Source organism: Macaca mulatta, chromosome 16, assembly GCF_049350105.2.
Source record: "Macaca mulatta isolate MMU2019108-1 chromosome 16, T2T-MMU8v2.0, whole genome shotgun sequence".
NCBI lineage: Eukaryota > Metazoa > Chordata > Mammalia > Primates > Cercopithecidae > Macaca > Macaca mulatta.
The window spans coordinates 87,307,615-87,329,825 of NC_133421.1; the positions used below are offsets into that span (position 1 = coordinate 87,307,615).

General features: G+C 50.7%; 1 long non-coding RNA gene across 1 annotated transcript in view; it reads left to right on the forward strand.

Moving 5' to 3' along the window:
• LOC114673019 (uncharacterized) overlaps positions 1-22,211 on the forward strand; it is a 42,502-nt gene that overhangs the window by 14,605 nt on the left and 5,686 nt on the right. The window contains exons 4-8 of the long non-coding RNA XR_013407366.1: positions 8,962-9,139; positions 13,987-14,112; positions 14,286-14,558; positions 15,320-15,461; positions 19,326-19,468. This is a non-coding gene — a long non-coding RNA (uncharacterized LOC114673019). The remainder of the gene's footprint in view (positions 1-8,961; positions 9,140-13,986; positions 14,113-14,285; positions 14,559-15,319; positions 15,462-19,325; positions 19,469-22,211) is intronic.

The window sequence follows — 22,211 nt, forward strand, 5'->3', positions numbered from 1 at the left end:
GCTGCTGGATCCAGTTTGCTGGTATTTTGTCGAGGATTTTCGTGTCTATGTTCATTGGGGATATCATAATTTCTTTGTTGTTGTATCTTGGCCTCAGGGATCTTTTATAAGAGCCCCTAATCCCATCCATGATGGCAGATCCCTCACAATCTAATCATCTCTCAAAGGCCCTACCTCTTAAAACTATCACCTGGGGATTAAATTTCAACATATGAATTTTAGGGAGACACAAACATTCAGACCATAGCACCCTCTTACCACATTTTTAAGTGTGTAGTATATTATTGATAAGTATAAGCACAATGGTGTACAGAAGACCTCTAGAACTTTTCATCTGGTGCAACTGAAACTTTATACACAATGAACAGCTGTTCCGCCCTTTCCTCTCCCCAGTTATGGGCAACTAACCATTCTACTCTCTGCTTATATGAGTCTGACTATTAGATACCTCATATGAGTGGAATCATGCATTGCTTTTCCTCTGTGTCTGGCTTATTTTACTTACCATTATGTCCTCCAGATTCATGCATGTTGTTATATATGGCAGGACTTCCTTCTTTTTAAAGGATGAATGGCATTCCATTGTATTTGCCATATTTTATTTATCCATTCATCAGTAAATGGACAGTCAGGTTACTTCTACATCTTGGTTATTGTGAAAAATGCTTTTCTTTTTTTTTGAGATGGAGTCTCACTCTGTTGGCCAGGTGTGATCTTGGCTCACTGCAATCTCCACCTCCCAGGTTCAGACGATTCTCCTGCTTCAGCCTCCTGAGTAGCTGGAACTATAGGTTCACACCACCATGCCCAGCTAATTTTTGTATTTTTAGTAGAGACAGGGTTTCACCATGTTGGGCAGGATGGTCTCAATCTCTTGACCTCAAAAAATAAGATCTTCTCCCATTCCATAGGTTGCCTTTTATTTATTTATTTTTTTGAGATGGAGTCTCGCTCTGTCACCCAGGCTGGAGTGCAGTGGCCGGATCTCAGCTCACTGTAACCTCCGCCTCCTGGGTTTACGCCATTCTCCTGCCTCAGCCTCCCAAGTAGCTGGGACCACAGGCGCTTGCCACCTCACCCCTTTTATTTTTTATTTATTTGTTTTTTGAGATGGAGTCTCACTCTGTCACCCAGGCTGGAGTGCAGTGGTGCGATCTTGGCTCACTGCAACTTTCGCCTCCTGGGTTCAAGCAATTCTCCTAACTCAGCATCCTGAGTAGCTGGGATTACAGGTGCACACCACCACGCCCAGCTAATGTTTTTGTATTTTTAGTAGAGACAGGGTTTCACCATGCTGGCCAGGCTGGTCTCGAACTCCTGACTTCAGGTGATCCACCCACTTTGACCTCCCAAAGTGCTGGGATTATAGATGTGAGCCACTGCTCCCAGCCCCATAGATTGCCTTTTAAAATTTATTTTTCAATTGACAATGAAAAGTATATATATTTATCCTGTACAACATGTTCTTAAGTATATATACATTAAGGAATGTCTAACTTGAGCTACTTAACATATGCGTTACTCATATACTTATTTTTTTGGTGAGAAGACTTAAAAAGTACTCTCTTGGCAATTTTCAAGAATACAACAGGCTTAATAATATTCCATTGTGTATATATACCACATTTAAAAAAATTCATCCATTGATGGACACAAGTTGATTCCATATTTTGGCTACTGTGAATAGTGCTATAATAAACATGGGAGTGCAAATATCTCTTCAACATACTGAGTTTATTTCCTTTGGATATGTACCCAGTAGTGGGATTGCTGGATCATATGGAGTTCTATTTTTAATTTTTTGAGGAACCTCCTACTGTTTTCCAAAATGGCTATACTAATTTACATTCCCATCAACAGTGTGCAAGGGTTCCCTTCTTCCACATCCTCAACAACTCCTGTTATCTTTTGTCTTCTTCATAATAGTGATTCTAACAAGTGTGAGGTGACGTCTTATTGTAATTTTAATTTGCATTTTCCTGATTATTCCTGATGTTGAGCATTTCTTCATATACCTGTTGACCATTTGTACATCTTCTTTGGAGAAATGTCTACTCAGGTGCTTTGCGCATTTTTTAACTGGGTTATTAGTTTTCTTACTATTGAATAGTCTAGGTCCTTATATACTTTGTGTATTAATCTCTTGCCAGATGTAGGGTTTGCAAGTATCAGTTGCTGCCCCATTGTGCTTGCTACGTGAAGATGGACCCAGCCTGCTCAGGGAGGAGGTGCCAGACATCTGGAGTGCAGGGTCCCACCTTCCCTCCCTCTGTGGTCTTTTTGCTCTGCTGTTTGTTTACTTTGCCATGGCCAGCGTGGCTTTTTAAAAATTTAGTTTTGTTTTTATTACTCCATACCTCTTCAACTCTTAGTTAAGTCACTAGTGGCCTGAAACAAAATGTAAGTGCGCTAGGGAGCTTCCTCTGTGGGACGAGCCATTTTATAACCTTCTTTTTATAAGCCAATATAAAATCTTCTGCCACATGGATCGCCTTTTCATCATTAATTTGTCTGGTAAATATCACATTAGGTTAGGCTTTACAAAATCAGATCCTAGATGTACTTCCCATGAAAACATGAACAAATCTGCATTTGGGAGCTCTGAGTGGTAGGACATAGAGTTGAGGGACATTTCCAGAGGCTCTAAGTCCTCTCTCGGGAGGACAGTCACTATTTAGAGCTATGTCTACAGGAACTGTTTTCACGCATCCAGATGTGGATGTGAAGGACCAGCCCACCGTAATGACTGGCTCAGTCAATTCCATACATATTTACTGAGCATTCCCCAGGCCCTGGGCTCTGAGAGGCTCCCCATAGGAAGCAGGTGCATCCTGCCCTTGTCGAGGTTAGGCTTCTGTCGTACTCAGTCAGTGCAATATCGTCAACTCCCAAGACCCCTACCAAGGCAGGTAGAGGAGAGGATTGGAGAGAAATCATTAAGTCACTTCAGCCCTTTTAATTAGCTTTTTCCAGCCACAAGTGCTGCTGTAGGTATGAGGGAAGCGAAGCCCTGAGTGCTGCTCTGGAGGAGTTTGCATGCGAGTGAGTGGGGAGAGGAAGAAAGCTCCTTCGATAACTGCCGTGGAAAAAGTGCCCTGGATTGGTGCATCTAAAGTTGACATGCACACGGGTCACCTGGGATTCTTGTCAAAATGCAGATTCTGATTCACTGGGTTGGGGTGTGGCTCGAGAGCCTGCATGTCCAGTTTGCCCAGGTGATGTTCATGCTGCTGATCCTGAGCCACACTTTAAGAAGCCAGGTAAAGCCCCCTGATCATCAGGGGAGGGGGCACAGGGAGCCGTGGTGATCTGGGGATGCTGCAGGCTGCTGCAGGCTGCTGGGGGCTGTCTTGGACCTTGAAGGAGGGACAGGATGGAGGCAGTACCAGTTGTGGAGGCCAGGATGTGGGGCAGGAGTGGGGCTGGAAAGGGCAGAGGGGGAGGGCTCCAGTCCCTGCCTAGGCTGCTTTCATTCTGTAAAGAGGTGTTTACTCTAGACCTTCCATTTTCCTGGAAGTGAAGGTCTGACATGCATTGACCCAGAAGGTGAAAACCAAAGGATGGACGAACATGCACACTCTTCCTCACTTCATTCAGCTGGAATCAAAGCAACAGGGAGGTGGAGGTGGGGTGCGGGCTGGGGAGAGGGGTGGGGGTGGGAGAAGGGCTTTCTCAGGCGGGCAAGTTCTTGATGGGTGGGGAGTGGGTAGGGAGCAGCAGGTGGCAGGGGTTTCCTGTGACCGGGACCTGTGACCCTCTTGCCTTTGGGCAGCCAGTAGGCCCACAAGCCATCCAAGGGCAAAGTTTGTGCTTTTAGAAATTTCTTTCCAAGGAAGCGATTAGCCAGCCAGACCTGTTGTCCTTTTGCAAGCAGCAAATTACCCAGGAAAATGTAATTACCCATTTGCTTTGTTATTAGTGCACAGCTAAGAAGATTGAAGCAATCGCCCCTTTCATGGTATTTCAAAGCTTACTCACACGATGCATCCCTGATATTAAACACAATGAGACTTTTTTGAATTCAATTAAGCATTTGCCTACTGTGACTCTTTATTCATTGCAAATTGTCTCAGTAAATAATCTTCATCAAAAGTCAGAACCAATCCCCATTAGTTGTTTAGATTAATTAATGGGTCCCCCTGGAGCCACCCAAATCAATTCAATTTGAACATCAACAACTTGGCGATGGAGTTTCCCAGGTTGGCATTAAGACAATATTAAACCTGCAATAAGTCACATTTAAAATGTTAATTCAGAGAAGCTCTCCATTTAGAGCATTTAATTAAATCCTTAAATAAACTGCATGGGCTCAGTACCAGATGGTTCTGCATTTTCATTGCAGCACAGAGCCTTGAAGTCATTGTGGGAAGTAATATTGGAGGCGCGGTGAAGATAACCAGGATATATAGAGTAATAAAATCTAATCTCGTTTCCAGCGGGGAGATTCAGTGTATGTACACAACCCGGGCTCAAATTGTAAGTTAATTACATTAACCCCAGTGTACTCCGGGATCTGAGCAGCCAGAGATGAAATTAGTCTTTTTCCTATCATAAGATTCTTTTCAACTTCACTATATTAATTTTTAGCCAAATACTTACTCATAAGGAAAATTGAAGTTAATGTAACCAAAGATAAAGTAATGCAGCCTTAATATTCTGAAGGGATTATGGAGACCCACGAAAATATACTCTGCAAATATCATCAACTTGGAATGGATTTATGGAGTTGGGCGGGGGAGAAGAAATGAAGATGCCAAGAAGACCCTTGTCTCTGCCCATTTTCCCCCGGCCAGCCGAGGGTTAATAAAGGACCTAATCTAGGAAATGTAGTCCTTGGAGCAAACAGTCTCCCAAGGGTGGTGGAGGGTGTTGGAGGGGGAGACAGATGGCCTCTGAGAGCAGTCAGGCCTTCATGTCAGGGGCAGGTGAGGGGCCCAAGTGTCCCCTGGCAGCATGATTACCTCTGTCCGCCCGATGGGTGGCCCAGGAATTTCCATGGCTCAGCCTCTTAATCTCCCTGCCCGGAGAGCATCCACCCTCCACAAGGAGAGACGAGACAAGTCACGCTTCCTGGTCTTTCCCTTGGGATGTCAAGACGTACCATTGGCTCCTCTGTCTGCCAACCCAGAAACCCTCAGGTACCACCTTGGTTATCTCAGTGGTCCCGTGGTGACTGAAGATCTAAGGCAAATTTCTTTTGAAAGAGTTTCCTCCAAACGTCTATCAATTCTCCAACAACTAAGAAAAACTACACATTACCCATTCAGTCTTGGGAGCCTGCATTCCCAAGGGGTTACGTCTCCCACTGCACTCCCGTCACCCCGCCATCTGGGGAAAGAAAGCAATCCTAGAACCTTGTGAGTTTGTCTCAAAAGCATTTTTCTGCTCTGATCATTCCAAGTGAAGCAGTAGGAACCGAATTTCTGATAGCCTCCTCCTAGGAAACGACTCTGTTGTGACCTGGCACTCACCTTCACTTGACCTTCTGTGATCCTAGCCCGCTGCCCGATGCTTGGTGCCATCTTAGCCTCCCAAACTGGAATATCTCAAACCCCTTTGGGCCCTCCGCCTCCATTCTGGTCTTTGGTCTGAGAGAAAGGATCACAGCCTCAGGAACCTGATTCTGCCGGGCCTCTGGGTTACTGAGAGTCCACTTGGCTTCCTCTTCTGTCCTGAACGTGACTGTTGTGCTTGTCACTCAAGGGTCCCCACACTGAGGTGGCTCATAGGTTTCATCTGAATGCCAACCGCAATGGACTGGTAGTGGTTGCTCACAGTGTTAAGAAGGATTCTGAACCTGAATCCAGTCTCCAAGAGGAAAAGAACACGGCGGATATTAGCAATACGTGTCGTGTATGTGGGTGTGTATGTGTATGTGTGTATGTTCACACTATGAATACTTTCCAATGTTTTCAAATGAAAACATGTTCAGGGCTATACCATAATTTATTTTAATTCCATTTTTTGTTTTTGCCTTTTTTTTTTTCCCTTAACTACTAAGGGTAAATGACACATCTTTGTACACTAACCTTTGAATGTCTGACGCTTTGTTCAGGTAGACTCCTAGAAAGGGAAGTACTAGACCAGAGATTGCAAACAAAGACCAGGTTATTTAAAAGTTGAGCTCTTTATCATGACCATATACTCCCACACATGTGAGTGCCGGCGTGTTTATTTCAGGAAAAAATTAATACAGCCCAAGTTACAAATATTAATAACAAGCAAGGTGGCTCCCACCAGGCACCTGACAAAACTTCAGCCCAGAGGGGCGAGAAGAGCTGATTCTGGGTTCATTCTGGAATAGCTGGGGTGGCCCTGTTTACAGATCCCCTCCTGGGGTCCACGCTGTGCCTAGGTTCACTTTGGCCTGCAATGAAATGACCAATTCTTTGCATTGGGGCATGGACGGTCGGTCAGGGTGCTCAATCTCCTCAGCTCCAACGGTTCAAAGTGCAGACTTTGAGCAAAGCACAGATATTCCTAATTATTCAAATTAAGAGATCACACACAGAGCAAGATTTAAAGCATTAACTAGGGGGTTACTGTGTTCTCTCTCAGTATCTTCATTTTCATAATTCCGAGTCATAGTATCAAAGACATTAGAGCTGGAAAGGAAACAGGAGGTTGAGTCCAGCTCTCTTGTTGGACAGAGGAAATGAGGTGCTCAGAGAAGGTAAGTGGTTTAACCAAGCCACACAGCCAGTTCGCGGCAGGCCAGATCCTGTTTCAGTGGTCTTACCACGACACCTCACTTCCAGCCACTCCTGCTTACACATAATCACCTCCCTGGGGCTCTGCCGGTCCCTGGGCTGCACACTCAGTGAGTCCAGAGCCCTCCTTTCTCTGTACACTTTTGGCTGTGGCTACCTCACTGCCTGTTCTGAAACTTAGAGCGATATTCTTGTGATTTTTTCTATAGCGCATGGCTAATGCAGTTACCTCCACATATCTCTCATTTTGCTCTTCTGCCTAGTTCCACGTGGCAAAAGTGAGAAGAGATCAATCCTGGTTATGCGGTGTTTACATCTGTATGGTATGCTTGCTCCACTTTTTTTTTTTTTTTTTTTTTTTTTTTTTGAGACTGAGCCTCACTCTTTTTGCCCAGGTTGGAGTGCAGTTGTGTAATCTTGGCTCACTGCAACCTCTGCCTCCTGGGTTCGAGCGATTCTCCTGCCTCAGCCTTCCAAGTAGCTGAGATTACAGGCATGTGCCACCATGTCTGGGTAATTTTTGTATTTTTAGTAAAGACAGGGCTTCACCATGTTGGCCAGGCTGGTCTTGAACTCCCGATCTCTGGTGATCCGCCCGCCTCGGCTTCCCAAGGTGCAGGGATTACAGGCATGAGCCACTGCGCCTGGCCTGCTCGCTCCACTTTTTAAGGGAGATAATAAAACAGGCCTTGCTTGTGTTTGGTTTGAATTAGTTTTGCAGAGAGCACCACCTTCTTGCCCCGCATGAAAGGAAATTGCAGGCCCTTTGCAACAGCAGCCGAACTCCGACCTCAGCTACAGTAACTAAGAAGCCCTCATCTGCCAGAAACACTTTCCTGAGCGAGCCAGTTATTCTGGAGAGAGGGCAGCAAAGGGACTGAGCAGGGCAGGAGGGGATGAAACCCTGGCTCAAGGCTGGGAAGGAAGCAGAGTCTGTGCTTGGTGGATGGGGTGGGAACAGCTGGAGGGCGAGACGCAGGGATGCCTGTGGAGCACTCACCTCTTGCAAGGTGGGGAGGCACTAGTGGAAGGCAAAAGGGGATTGTTCTTGTACCACCCAAATCCAGGGCATCTGTAGAAACTGCTTGTCTGTGGGTCAGGGCTGATGCCAGGAGAGTGTGCACGAAAAGGAGAGCAGCTGGGTTCTTGGGCAGCAGGAGGTGGTTCTGTGCTTGGTGTGCCCCATGAGGGGCCAGCCTGTTACCTCCTAGCATCGCACAGGGCTGTGCAGTGGGCCGTTAGGCAAAGTGAGAGCCCAGTTGCAGAATTATCATTGATACAGACACCAAAAGTCTGCACTTTGAGCAGTTCGAGACGACAAGATTGAGCGTCCTTCCCATCCATGCCCCAGTGCACCAAGACTTGGTCATTTCATTTCAGGCCAAAGCGAACCCAGGCAGTGTGGCCCCCAGAAGGGGACCAGCAAACAGGGCTACCCTGGCTGCTCCAGGACGAACTCAGAAACGACTTCTCTCATCCCACTGGGTCAAGGTTTCCCCAGGTGCCCTGGTGGGAGAGGAGGTCGCGTTGCCAGCAGAGCCCCCTGTCTGTCATCTCTCTGTTGGGCTGTACTAACTTTCTCCTGAAATGCACAGCCCAGCACACCACGTCTGGCTCTCTAGGCTGTCAGGACATTTGATTCCAACGCGGCTCCCCTGGGCGGCCCTGCCAAGGCTCTGTCTCTGTGTGAAGGTGGTGACTGTTCCCCTGCCACCTCGTCTTCTCCAGTGAGACACATTCCCTGCGGGAACAGTGGTGCCTTCCGCAGCCTGCGCCTTCCTCCGTAGCTGGGGAAGCTGCACAAGGGCCTGCCCTTCCTGGACCACATCAACCCCTCAGCTTGCAGCTTGTGCAGCGTCTGTGCGACAATCACACCATCCTGCCGCCGGCAAGCGCAGGGCTGGGAAACTCAGGTACCTGCAAATCAGATGCTTCCCAAGGGGCAGGCAGGCAGCTATGATGGAAGAGGAAAAGGGAGGGGCCGTCCTACCAAGACACAGCTACCCTGAGACCCACCGCCGTAACCACCGGCCTGAACCTCCATGGAGATGAGGATGTGCCCTATTATCCTTCTTGCCCTCTCTGGGGTGGTCCTCACGACCTCAGCCTGGCTATCTCATAAGCCGGCAGTATTTGGGTCAGCTACAAGACAGGCCAGAGGCACAGGTGTTTCGATTTGTGCATTTTGTTTTGTTTTTGAAATACAGAAATGGCATGAGCCTTGAAAATTTTCTGTCCTCCTTTCTCAAAGGGAACAGTAAAAGCGTTCATCACGTGGCTGGCTGAGGCTTGAGCTTGATGGAGAAGTGAGGTTTCTAAAGAGCTCTGCCCCACTGACATCTCGAGCTGCCCTGACTGCTCCTCCCTGGGCTGGGAGGTGCCATCAGCTGTCAGACCTGGCCTCAGGGCAACAGGCAACGAAGGCACAGGTGAGCAGTTGGTAGGAACCGCAAAATAAAACGCTGCATGATTTTTATGAATTTAGCCTCGATTCCACTTTTTCCTGCCTGCTTGGAGAGCAGGGCCACGCTCTCCTCTGAGCAAGAATTAGGGGCGATGGTGGGCTTTGCAGAGAGCCCTGAAAGCTTCCTGACAGGGATTGTCACCTGAGCTGGGATAGCTTTTGCTTTGGAGACGAGGTGGGGTGTGTACCTGCTGGGGGCAAACTTCCCTAGAGTCGCAAGCTATGATCGCTCCTCACTGTTCTCACTTTCCCTCCGCCCTGCCATGCTCTCTGTTTTGTTGCGCCCTGGGCCAGCTGAGTCCTGGTCCCAGATAGGAATGTGTTGCTCTCATTCCCTGCGGAGTGTGATTCTCTGGGCGGCAGTGCCACTACTCTGTAGGATGCACCATCCAGGATGGCTCTCGGATCTTCCCTGCCTGGCTCTTCCCCAGCCAGAGGCTGCTTTATCCCCAGGGTGGGCACTGCAATGAGGATCCCCAGCCTGAAGCAGCCTCCAGAGCTGAGTCAGTCTACAGATGGTAACTGGGCACCTTAGGGGTCCCTCCTGGCGATGGAGTAAACAGAGGGCCTGGCCGCCGCCTCGCTGGGGCCTCTAGCTTGGGGTGTCTGCTGGTTGCAGGTGGAGTTCCAGCTCCAGCCCATGGACAGCACCTCAGGGACCTGCCACGCACCTAGCCCAGTGGCATAGATCAGAGGCAAGTGAGTCTTGTCTGAGGGCGCATCCTGGCATCAAAGGCTGTGACCTGGAAGGGGCTGCAGGGGATGTGGTTGCCCAGTGGCAGGACGGAGCTGAGGCAGATTTTGGGAACAGGAGAGAGTCACAGAGTCCCTTGGGCGTGACTGAAGGCAGATGCTACCAAAGATGAGCTTTGCCTCCAGGAGAGGTGGGGACCCAGGGGGGCAGCACTCAGCCAGGAGCAGGGGCGGTGAGCGCCTCATGGGGCTGGTGCCTCTGATGGCCTGTGGCAGCAGTCGTCTCTGCTGGCCCGGATGGCCGCCGGGAGGATTCTGCACGGGGTGCTTTGAAGGTTCCCCTCCCATTGTTCAGAGGAAGCCCCTGCACAGGACCAATGAGAACACAAGGCCCTGAGAGGGAATGTGAGGACGCAGCTGGGTCCACAGCCTGGAGCTTTTCAACCCACATTCTGTGTTTTTTCCTCATAACTGTCTCTCTCTCTCTCTCCATATATATATAACTTTTCTTTTTCTTTGAGACAGAGTCTGGCTCTGTCGCCCAGGCTGGAGTGCAGTGGCGCAATCTCGGTTCACTGCAACCTCCGCCTCCCAGGTTCAAGTGGTTCTCCTGCCTCAGCCTCCTGAGGAGCTAGGACTACAGGCCCATGCCACCATGCCCAACTAATTTTTGCATTTTTAGTAGAGACAGATTTTTACCATGTTGGCTTTGATCTCTTGACCTCGTGATTCGCCCGCCTTGGCCTCCCTGTATATAGAAACCTTCTTCACATGGTTTTAATGAAGTTAGCATAGGTTCTGTGTTTCCCTGGCTGCCAGGAGATCCTGGCAATGGTCTTCTGTGGGAGAGGATATGAGATAATGGTGGGCTGTGCACAGTCCTGGGATGAGCCAGCCTTTCGGGAAGGCCCTGATGGAAGCTTCCGGGTAGGGTTTCTCACCCCACACTGGGATCGCTTCTGTTGCTACTGCTCAGAGCAGAGTAGGCTATGCTTCTTAAGGGACTGCACCTGCTGGGCAAAAGTTCTTTTTTATTTTTTCCCCCAGCAGGGTGTCCCCCACCAACTACCCACCAAACAAGGACAGGATTCCCTTTTTAGAGCACAAAGGATCTCTGACAACATGGTGTGGCCTGTACCCGTTTGAGGCTGACGCCACCAGCCTGGTCCCCAGAGCAAACTCTGCTGGAATCTGGGCTGTTGTCCCCCTGCGGTGGTGTCAGAGACGCAGTGGCCCTGGGTCTCCACCAGCAAGGAAGGCTAACCCTCAGGACAGGTTGCGCCTGATCCTGCCTTTCCAAATCAGCATTGTCTTTCATTAAAATAACAGAGATACTGAATAAGCAGTAATCACCTATAGTCACTTACTTAGGAAGTGACTTAGGAAGTCACCTTAGGAAGTGGCTAGGATTTCAGGAGCGTCCCTCTTAGGCACAGGCTGGTGCTGCCTTGCTCTCTTATGAACTGCCTTTTCAGTGGAGCTCAGATCTGGTGGGAGAAAAAAAATAATAATGAGCTTTTGAATTGGACCAAGCCTGACTTTTGGCCCTGGCTCTGTCCAGCTCTTGCAGAGGGACTCTGTGAAATGGTGCATTTGAAACTGCCAGCACATGGCAGGGACTTGTAGTAATCAGGAGTCCTTTTCTAAGTGACTAAAATCCCAAATTCAAATAAGGAAGAGGAAAATTCATGGGCTAGAACAGCTTCAGGTATGGCTGGATCCAGGTGCTCCAACAATATGGTCAGGATCCAGTGTCTCTCTGTCTCTCACTGATCTCCTGTGTGTTCACACGGTGGAAGCTTCACACTTTTGTCTCACCAACCTTAAGACCACCTGAAAGCCAGCTGTGCTTTTCTAACAGGCTGATGAAGAGACTGGTGCCAATCACAGAACATGCCCAACGGAGGGCTCATATTCATGCAGGCAGCTGGCGGGAAGGTACAGCAGATACTTGCTGGGCCCACAGCCCCTTACCCCTGTGAGTTCAGGTGTGGCTGTGTGGGTAGGTCCCATCTTTCCTCCTGTCTTCTGACTCAGGGCTTTTTCCATAGCTAAGGGCAGGGTAAGCTGGGGAGATTCCACCCCCGGGACAGCCTCTGCCAATGGGGGAGGATAGTCTGCACCCATGAAGGGACAACTCAGAGGCAGATCCCACAGATTTTTCAGAGGGTTCCTGGTGGGTCTGAGCCCCTGTTGCCCACACTGATCACCAGCCCGGTGGCATCCTCGCATTGGCCACACTGATCACCAGCCCAGTGGCATCCTCGCATTGGCCACACTGATCACCAGCCCAGTGGCATCCTCGCATTGGCCACACTGATCACCAGCCCAGTGGCATCCTCGCATTGGCCACACTGATCACCAGCCCAGTGGCATCCTCGCATTGGCCACACTGATCACCAGCCATGTGGCATCCTCGCATTGGCCACACCGATCACCAGCCCTGTGGCATCCTCACATTGGCCACACCGATCACCAGCCGTGTGGCATCCTCGCATTGGCCACACTGATCACCAGCCCAGTGGCATCCTCGCATTGGCCACACTGATCACCAGCCCAGTGGCATCCTCGCATTGGCCACACTGATCACCAGCCCAGTGGCATCCTCACATTGGCTTTCTCCCCACCCAGATCTCACTGCCCTGCCCCTCCAGTTTCCTGGAGTCACCTCCCACCTACACTACCTGCACCCAAGGCCTTGTCTCAGGCTCTGTTCTGGGGGAACCCCAAAAGGCAGAGAGGTCAACCTCACCTGAAGCAGGTGAACTGAGAGGTATTAGGGCCTTGGGGACACCTGAGTTTGGCCAGCCAGGCGTCTGACCTCCCTCGGCAGCAGGACTCCTGTCTCAACTGTTGTCTCATGAATCCTCCGTGTATAAAGAGTACAAGAAAGGGGTGGTCCAGGCTCACAAGCATTTACTGAGCACCTACTATGTGCCAGGTTTACTCCCTCCTCACATGGACCCTGTGGAGGAAGCATCATCACCCCATTCTACAGATGCAGGGACTGAGGCCTGAAATCATCAGGAAGGGTCTGAGGCCACACAGCTGGTAAATGGCAGAGTGGGGACTGGAGTCCAGGGCCTCTCACTCCAGGTGCAGGTTCCTGTCCTGGCCCCGCTGGCTGGTCTGAGGTGGCTGAGCTGGGCGCAGCTTGAAGCCTCCCCTGGTCCCCTCCAGTCAAGACTGGATTTTCTCTCCAGCTCCCAGCCACTGTCCTTCCTCCCCAGGCACCTTCCGTTGTTTTTTCCAGAGTCAGGCTTTCCTAACTCTCTCTCACACCCCTTCCTGTTTGGGCACCAACTTTCTCTGCCCCGAAGCCCTTGCTGGCATTGGCGCCTGTGCTAGGCTTGCTCAGTGGGAGGCGGGTTCACAGCCTCTCCCCTCCTTCCCTGCTCGCTGCCCACAGGACTGTCCAAGTAAAGGCTCCATCAACACCAGCCCTTCCCTCAACCCCGTCCCATGTCACCACTCAAAATGACAGCGCTAACCCTTTCTGCCCCGCTCAAATCCCAACCCTCAGCTTCTGGGGCTGCCCCTGCCTGCCCAGATCACCTTCCTGCTGAGAAAATGGAAGCGTTAAACTCTCAATCCTCTTCAAAGATCATTAGCCAGAGCAAGCTACACATCAAATTGATTTTATTTCTCCAGGTTCTGGCTAACGCAGTGACTTCAGGCCACAGGCGGGGAGGGTGGGGTTAGTTTTTCGAGGCTCGCTGGTGCCTCTCTGCCCTTTCCTTCTGGCTGGCTCATGATTCTTGCAATGTGACAAGCTCGGTGCAGTCCCGGGGCCAGAACACAGGGCGAGCCTTGTGCTCCCAGGGGCAGGATGGGGGCGGAGGGATGGAGGAGGTGCTGAGCCCGCAGCACTCTCCCTTCCCAGGGCCCTACCCAGAAGCTGTCCCGCCACTGGTAAAGCGCCTGGAAGATGGAAAGGATCTCTCTGTTATTATTGTAATATACCTTGTCCAGAATTCATGATGAAATACATTTTCTCCAGAACGTTTAATGGTGTGAAATCAAACTGTCTGTTGTCAGACCGTTCTCCATGCCTCCCCTAACCCCAGTATTTGTGCTGAAGATGGTGGGACCTCAATTCACCCTTCTGGAATGTTGCAGAGCCTGGCCGCAGCCTGAGCAGTGGCAGCTCTCCAGGAGCCTGAGGTCTGAATCTGCCTGGTACAGCATCCTGGAGGGCACATGCAGACACAGAAGTTCTGTGTGCCCTGTGAAACAGTGGGCCAGGTAAGCATTTTGTCCCATCTGTCATGTGCTCCCTCTGTGTGGCTGCCCTGGAGGTTGTGAGGAGGCCTGCGGGGAGGCCCTGGGCTGCTCCAAACCGCCTCTATAAATAGCCAGCTTCAGGAATTCACTGGGAGCCAGGCTGTTTTTATAGGCTTGTATCTTCGTTTTTCCAGTAATCCAGCTGAGTGCTTCTGGACCCGGGCCGCCACCAGGGAACTGACAACCCCACATCTGCCACAGGCAGAAAACTTGCAGGGGTCAGGGGAAGCTCTTTCTCTGCCATTTAAGAAGGAACAGTGGAGGCCGGGGCTGCCAGCCCGCTTGGCTCACAACTTTTGGACTGTCTGGCATTGTGGCCAGCACGTGACTGTGGTTATTTGGGGCAAGCAGGGGTGCCCAAGTCCAAACACATCTCCTCCCGGGCCTGTCCCTCGCTGACACATCTGGTAAGCATGAGATGGAGACAGAGAACACTGTGTAACAGGAACCAACGCTGGGCTGTCCCAGCATCCTTTATGGAGAAAACTCTTTCTCTGGGGTCTGAATGCTTCTGCTCTGAAATAACCAGTGTGAATTTCTTCTAAGCAGCCAGTGACCAGCCAACAGTTCGAGGTGGGCAAAGTCAACGAGGGGCTGGGTTTCATTTCTCATCAGTGGCATGAGGGGGGTACACCAGGGGGTCTCCAGTCCCACTTAGACTCCATTCCATAACCTCAACCAAGCTCCTGTGCATGCCAGGCACCTGGGGAGCCAAGGGAGCTGGTACCAGGAGTGGGGCCCATGGGGCCCTGTGAGTGGGTGGTCAGGGGTGGGGAGAGACCATGGAGGTCAAGGCCGGGTGCTCGCTCAGAGGACCAGATGGCAAAAAGTCCCAGCAAAGCTGGTCTCTGTCCCTGCTCAACACAGCTTGTCCTTGTGAAGGGAGAGGGAGGAAAGGGACAACCGGCTCCGGGGAGGAAGAGCCCTGAGGGAGGTGTGGATGGAGCACTCAGGAAGATGAGGAAGAGGAGGTTCGATTCAGCTTGAGCATAGGGACAGTGCACAGCACGGTCTGCATCAGAGAATATGTCTGGGCTCAGACAGAGACTGAGGGACCTGCCACTTGGGGCCGGGTGGCCATGACTTGGTGCAAAAGCCTCCACCCCCCACAGCCTCCCTGCTCTGAACCCCTGGCCTTGTGCATCTCCTGCTCTCCTTCCTGAGCTAGCCTTGACCTCACGTCGCAGCTGCCGATCCCTGGCTTCTTTTATTCGGGAGAGACCTAGGGACTACCGCCACGATGCACGCTCACTCCCTGCTCAGACCTGACGGTGGATCCCGAGCCATGGACCCTGGCATTCTCCCCACAGGTCAGTTCACCTTCACCCCCTTTTGATGTTGCCACTTCCAGATGTTCCAGGGAGATGCCTCCTTGGTCTACTCCAGTCCCCGGGCACATCCTGAATGCAGACCTCAGGCAGCCACCCCAGACCCAGCGGAGGGGACACCAGCACGGGCAGTGCAAGTGGGCCTGCCATCAGGAAAGTGACCATCCCTGCTTGTCCCTCCAGGGCTAGAGTCATGACTGTATTTGGGTGTGATTCAGGTTCATGTAACAGAGCAGAAGTGATGTTAAAGAGGAAGAAGAAGTAGATGAAGACATGGCTGAAAGCAGACATTAGCCAAATTCTTCCTCTAAGGAGAAATGAGGGGTGAGAGACCTTTCATCCCTGTTATTGACTTGTCTCCAGTTCCCCAGGTACCAGACTGCAGGGGGGTGTGGGGCAGGCTCTAGGGAGATTCTCGCCTGCTGCCCAGCTCGACACTCTGCAGTAGTAGTTGATTTGTCATTGCTGTTGGAATTCATTTGTTTTGTTTTGTTTGAGATGGAGTCTCACTGTTGTCCAGGCTGGAGTGCAGTGGTGCAATCTCGGCTTACTGCAACCTCTGCCTCCTGGGTTCAAGAGATTCTCCTGCCTCAGCCTCCTGAGTAGCTGGGACTATAGGTGCGCACCACCATGCCCAGCTAATTTTTGTATTTTTAGTAGAGACCGGGTTTCACCATGTTGAGCAGGATGGTCTCAATCTCTTGATCTCATGATCCGCCCACCTTGGCCTCCCAAAGTGCTGATATTACAGGCGTGAGCCACCGTGCCTGGCCTGGGATTCATTTTTAAATCATGCAACACAGGACTGATTCCTGAAACTGCATCCCTCTGCCTTTGCATGGCCATGTCCTCTCGAAGAAGACCTGTGGACTGCGAGTGGCCAAGGGTGTCCCTTTGGAGCCCAATAGATGGGGGTGAATGCCACTTCTGCTGGTTGCCAGCTGTGTGACCGTGGCCATTTCTGGATCTAGGCCTTAGATCCCTCACCTGTCAAATGAGGCCAGAGCTGGCCACTTTTCAGGGCAGTTGAAGGAATGAAGGAGATAAAAGATGCAAAGGAGCTCAGTATGGCGCTGGGGACGTGCAAGCATCCCAACAGGTGACATTTGCCATTCTTAGGTAATCACTATCATAAGAGTGCATGCATTTAAGAACCCACAAGCAAGATGTGGAGGCTCTGCTGGGGCTGGGGCAAAGGATGCCTGCCCAGGACACCACAGAGGTCCCTACCCTCACAGGTGACCCGTGGGAAGTGACGGAGAGGAGGTGTGTGTCAAAGCCCTAAGGGTGCCTGCAGCCCAGCCTGCCAGAATGCGGGACATTGCCCACTTTTGCAATGGCATCTTCAAGTGGGGGCCTCCTTGACACATGGGCAGTCCCCACTTCTGGTCGCCTCTCCCGCCTTTGACTAATGGCTGACCTGACATCTTTCAGCAAGTGACCTTGTTGCAGCTGGTAATTCAAATATCTTTCAGTGTCAGAAATAATAAGCACCACCGTGAGATGAACAAGCAGAGCTTAAGTTGAGCGCAGATTAATGGGGTTTTAATATTCCTAATTTAATCACTCCTTTCTGTCGCACTGTGGGCAACATGATGTAGCAGCTAATTATTTTTTTAAACCATGATGGGGATCTTTCCTAATCAATTTTATATTTAACATGAATGAAGGGAGGGCAGTGATTAATGGGAGAATAAATCTCACCAAACAGGGACAAGCAAGCGATCAGTTAAAAATATGGCAGCATGACTTTCCCTTTCCCTGTAGTAAATTCTTCAGGGATGGGATGGGGCACAATTTTAAGTCTCTTTCAATCTAAAAAGGGGAAATAAGTTGAAGATTTAAAAACCATTTTGGCTGAAAAGTCATAAACACACATTTTCATTGATGTAAAACAGTATAGACTAGTAAGTATGGTAGCATTCCATACATTTTACATTATGTTCTAATATTATGGCATTTCATACCTGCTACAGTGTATCCCAGTAAGTATGTGTTGTTTCATATCTGCTACAATGTATACCAGTAAGGATGTGGCATTTCATACCTGCTACAATGTATACTAAGGAGTATTATGGCCTTCTATAGTTGCTACATTATTATTATTATTGTTATTATTTGTACACGAGTCTCTGTTGCTCAGGCTGGAGTACAGTGGCATGATCTCAGCTCGCTGCAACATCCTACTCCAAGGTTCAAGTGATTCTCGGGCCTCAGCCTCCTTGAGTAGCTGGGACTACAGGCAGGTGCCACCATGCCCCTCTAATTTTTGTATTTTTAGTAGAGACAGGGTTTCACCACATTGGCCAGGCTGATCTCGAACTCCTGACCTCAAGTGATCCGCCTGCCTCAGCCTCCCAAAGTGCTGGGATTACAAGTGTAAGCTACCTGCCCTGCCTAGCTGCTACATTATATACCAGTAAGCATAGTGGCATTTCATAGCTGCTGCCATTTAAAGGGAGCATGCTGAGGGGTGAAAGACACTGACTTTCATGTCAGGAAAACATGTATATTCAAATGCTGGTGCTGCCCTTTATCGTGTGACCTTGGGCCTCAGTTTTCTTATCTTTTAAGTAGGTGTAACGATGCCCCTTGGAGCATTGTGAGGGCTCAGTGTGTGGTGCACACAGCATAGTGCCTGGCATGTATGTGCTGCCAAATCCAACTTTAATTCTCACAACACTAGAAAGTGTGTCTTAGGCTGAGGTCCCCAGGAGCAGACCCTGGGAGGAGGATCTGCATGAAAGGGGTTTGTTAGATGTTCCCTGGAAAGCTGCACAATGGAACAGGAACTCAGAAAGAACAGGAGGAGGAGGCTATGCAGGGGAGGATCAGGCCAGGCACAGGCAAATTTTGGAGATGATGATGATCACACCCAACAGATGTCCCAATCAGGGACCCAGGAACCAAGAATGTAGAACTCAGCCTGTCAGTCACAGGCAAGGGAGACATAAATTCCTATGTATTTCCAGTCCTCCTGCCACGTGGCTTCTAGCTTTCTGGGAACAATGCTCCCAGCAAGAGACCCAGGCACTGTCTATGGAGTGAGAACAAAAATGGGGAGGGGGCCCGTGGAGATACCAGCAGAGGTGGACAGTGCCTGCCCAGGAGGCTGGTCAGCTGCTCCGGGTCACACAAAGAAGGTGTGAGCTGGCATAGACCCCGGGTCAGGTCAGGAGGTGGCTGGTTAAGATGTGAACTTGCACCCAAGGAGCTATGGGTCCCCAAAGACCTGGAGTAGACTCCGCACTCTAATATCCCCACCCCGTGGGGAAGCCCTTGGGGCAGGCTGCAGGACCCCTCAGGACAAAGGCTCCTCACTTTAGCCTTTCTCATAACAAGAAGAGTTGAGCATCTTTGCCAAGTTTTCATTCATTCATTCATTCATTCATTCATTCATTCATTCATTCATTCATGTATTCACCCATTATTCATCCGTATTCATCCAACCTTTGTTTAGTGAGCGCCTCCTGCTGTAGGCATGAGGCATAACAGTCAACAAGAATTTTAAAAAATTAATTCCTGCTCTCACAGAGCTGACATTCTAGAGGAAAGGGATAAGCAACAAGAACGACAAAACACAGAGATGGCATGCCTCTTAGAAGGTGTCAGTTTCCATGCAGAAAACAAAGCAGAAAAAGCAGAGGGGCAGGGCTGGGAGGAGTGCATTGTCCAATGGGTTTCCAGCAGAGCCTCACCAAGGAGCTGCCAGCACAGACCTGAAGGGACCTCATTGAGTCTTGTGGCTTTGAATACCACATAGATGCCGACAACTCCCAAACTGCATATCTCCAGCATGTTCTCTCTTCAACTCCAGCTGGCAATTCAAATATGTTTGAATTCAAGGACATCTTCAAGAAGAGGTTCCAGGCAGCATCTTGAAGAAGAGTGTTCCAGGCAGCAGGAATAGCAGGTGCACAGGCTAAGAGGTGGGAGCCCGCCTGGTCCGCAGGAAGATAGCAGGGAGCTGGAGCACCAGCCGTGGAGAGGTGAGCTGAGGCCAGAGCAGCCGAGGGGGCTGCAGGCTTCGTGAACAGCAAGCCTGGATGAGGCCTTGGGTCATGGTGAGGACTGTGGCTTACTCTCCAAGTGGTTAAGGCTGGAGAGTGACATCTGATTTGCATGTTAAAATGATAGCTGTGATGGTGGAGAACAGTCTATGGGGGGATGGGGACTAGGGAGGTGCAAGAGACTTGGGGGAGGTGAAAGGTGATGGTGCCTGCCCCAGAGTGTCGGAGGTAGCAGGGGCAGGAGCGACTGGACACTGGGCACTTTCCAAGGTGGAGCTGGCAGCATGTGCTGGCAGGAGGAAGAGGGGTACAAGAGTCTCGGAGGAGTCAAGGGCGAGTCCAAACAGTTGGAGGGTGGGAGCTGCTGTCAACTGAGATGGGAAGATTTGGGATGTGGAGTAGTGGGAAGCTAAGAGTTTGGGTATATCAGGCTCCTTCAACGTCTGTCTGAGTGAAGGGGCTGAGGACACAGTGGGATGTGTAAGTCTGGAATTCAGAGGAAAGAACATGCTGGGGATATGCAGTTTAGGAGTTGTTGGCATCTATGTGGTATTCAAAGCCACAAGACTCAATGAAGTACCAGGGAGAGTGAAGGTGGGATACAGAAAAGTCGTCCAAGCCTCAGGTGGCTCGTGGGGTCAGAGTGTGAGGGAGATCAGACACTGGCCCCACAGGTGGGACAGGAGGGAGGGAGATTGGACACTGGCCCCACGGGTGGGACAGGAGGGAGGGAGATCAGACACTGGCCCCACGGGTGGGACAGGAGGGAGGCAGATCAGACACTGGCCCCACGGGTGGGACAGGAGGGAGGGAGATCGGACACTGGCCCCACGGGTGGGACAGAAGGGAGGGAGATCGGACACTGGCCCCACGGGTGGGACAGGAGGGAGGGAGATCGGACACTGGCCCCACGGGTAGGACGGGAGGGAGGGAGATCGGACACTGGCCCCATGGGTGGGACGGGAGGGAGGGAGATCGGACACTGGCCCCATGGGTGGGATGGGAGGGAGGGAGATCGGACACTGGCCCCGTGGGTGGGACGGGAGGGAGGGAGATCGGACACTGGCCCCACGGGTGGGACGGGAGGGAGGGAGATTGGACACTGGCCCCACGGGTGGGACGGGAGGGAGGGAGATCGGACACTGGCCTCACAGGTGGAATGGGAGGGAGGGAGATTGGACACTGGCCCCACGGGTGGGACCGGAGGGAGGGAGATCGGACACCGGCCCCATGGGGAGGTGGATGCTGGGGTGGGAACTCACCAGGGCCCCTCTACTGTCTTTGAACTGGTTCTCTCCCAGGGTTCAGACAACATCCTTGACCTTCCCCTGATCTGGTAGGGACTGCAAGAGGATTAAGGACTGTGGGCAGGTCAGATATTGCGAAGGAGAGAGTTCCTGGTGGATTTAATTCTGTGAGAAACGTGGCAGCAGCCTTGCAGTCAGACCCTGGGTCCTGTTCTTCTCCGCTGTGAAGCTGGAGCCTCCATAGGAGGGAAAGAAGTTGGAGGGGGTGAGGAAGGAAGAGGGGCCGTGTTGTGAAGCGTAAAAGTAAACAATAAGGCTGTCACCACTGGGGTGCTGTCAGTGCTCGGGCCACACCCCCTCAGCAAGTGACAAGGATAAACATTTGCACAGTGCTTAACAGGTTTAAAAAATATATAAGCTTTTCACTCTGATAAAAGATAAACTTCAGCCGAATTAAATTTAAAGCAGTTGAATTGAGCAATGAACGATTCGTGAATCAGGCAGCCTCCCGAGCCAGAGTGGCCTCAGAGACTCCAGGGCAGCCACGTGGTAGAAGATTTATGGACAGAAAGAGGAAATCGACTACAGAAAGCAAAAGTGAGGTACAGAAACAGCTGGGTTGGTTACAGGTTGGTGTTTGCCTTATTTGAACACGGTTCAAATGGTCAGTCCCCTTTGAATTGGCCAAAACTCAGTGACTGGCACCAGTGCAGGCCACAGTCTGTTGATGCCTCCACTTGTCATATCAATAGTTCACCACGTACAGAGAAACCTTTAGGCCAAATTTAAAATATGTCAGGAGGCAGCTTTAGGCTAAACTTGATTTAACAACATGCCTTTAGCTTTCTGAACTCAATATTATTTCAACAGCTCTTCCCCAAGCTTAGGATGGGACCTGAGTTTCGGGGATGTGGTTTGCCCAAGGATAGACACCACAGGGTGGCTGAGCCTGGCAGGTACCCCGATCTGCGCCCCAGAGTGCGTGGCACCAGGGAGAGGATACAGCCCTCAATGTTTCTGCACTCTGAGCTGATTGTTTTCCCATTTGACCCTAGAAGTTGGATATAAACATTGTCTTGTGTTTAATTTCCTTTGTTTGGGGAGGTCATGAAAAGGCCCCAACAGGATTCTATTAAAGCTTTTTCTCCCAAGTGAGTATCTAAGGCCAAGTTATAAAGCGTTGCAGGGGGAAAGCGAACATTTGCCTTGAAACCTCTTCCCTTGCCTCATAGAAACCCAGGAGGGAAAGAGCACTGAGCAGAGAAGCAGCATTGTTTCCTTCCTTTGTCCATGTCCTCTGGGCCCCCAGTCCACGTGACTGTGGGGCCTGGGCGCCTGCCCCATCCTCCCTCCACCGAAAAGGGAGCTTCCAGTGCGTTAGGGGGGGCAGCACTTAAGGGTTCTGTTGTTTTCTTTCCACAGGCTTGGGGTTCACAAACTCAAAAGGGATTTTTCCCTGAGCATTTGTCTCCCTT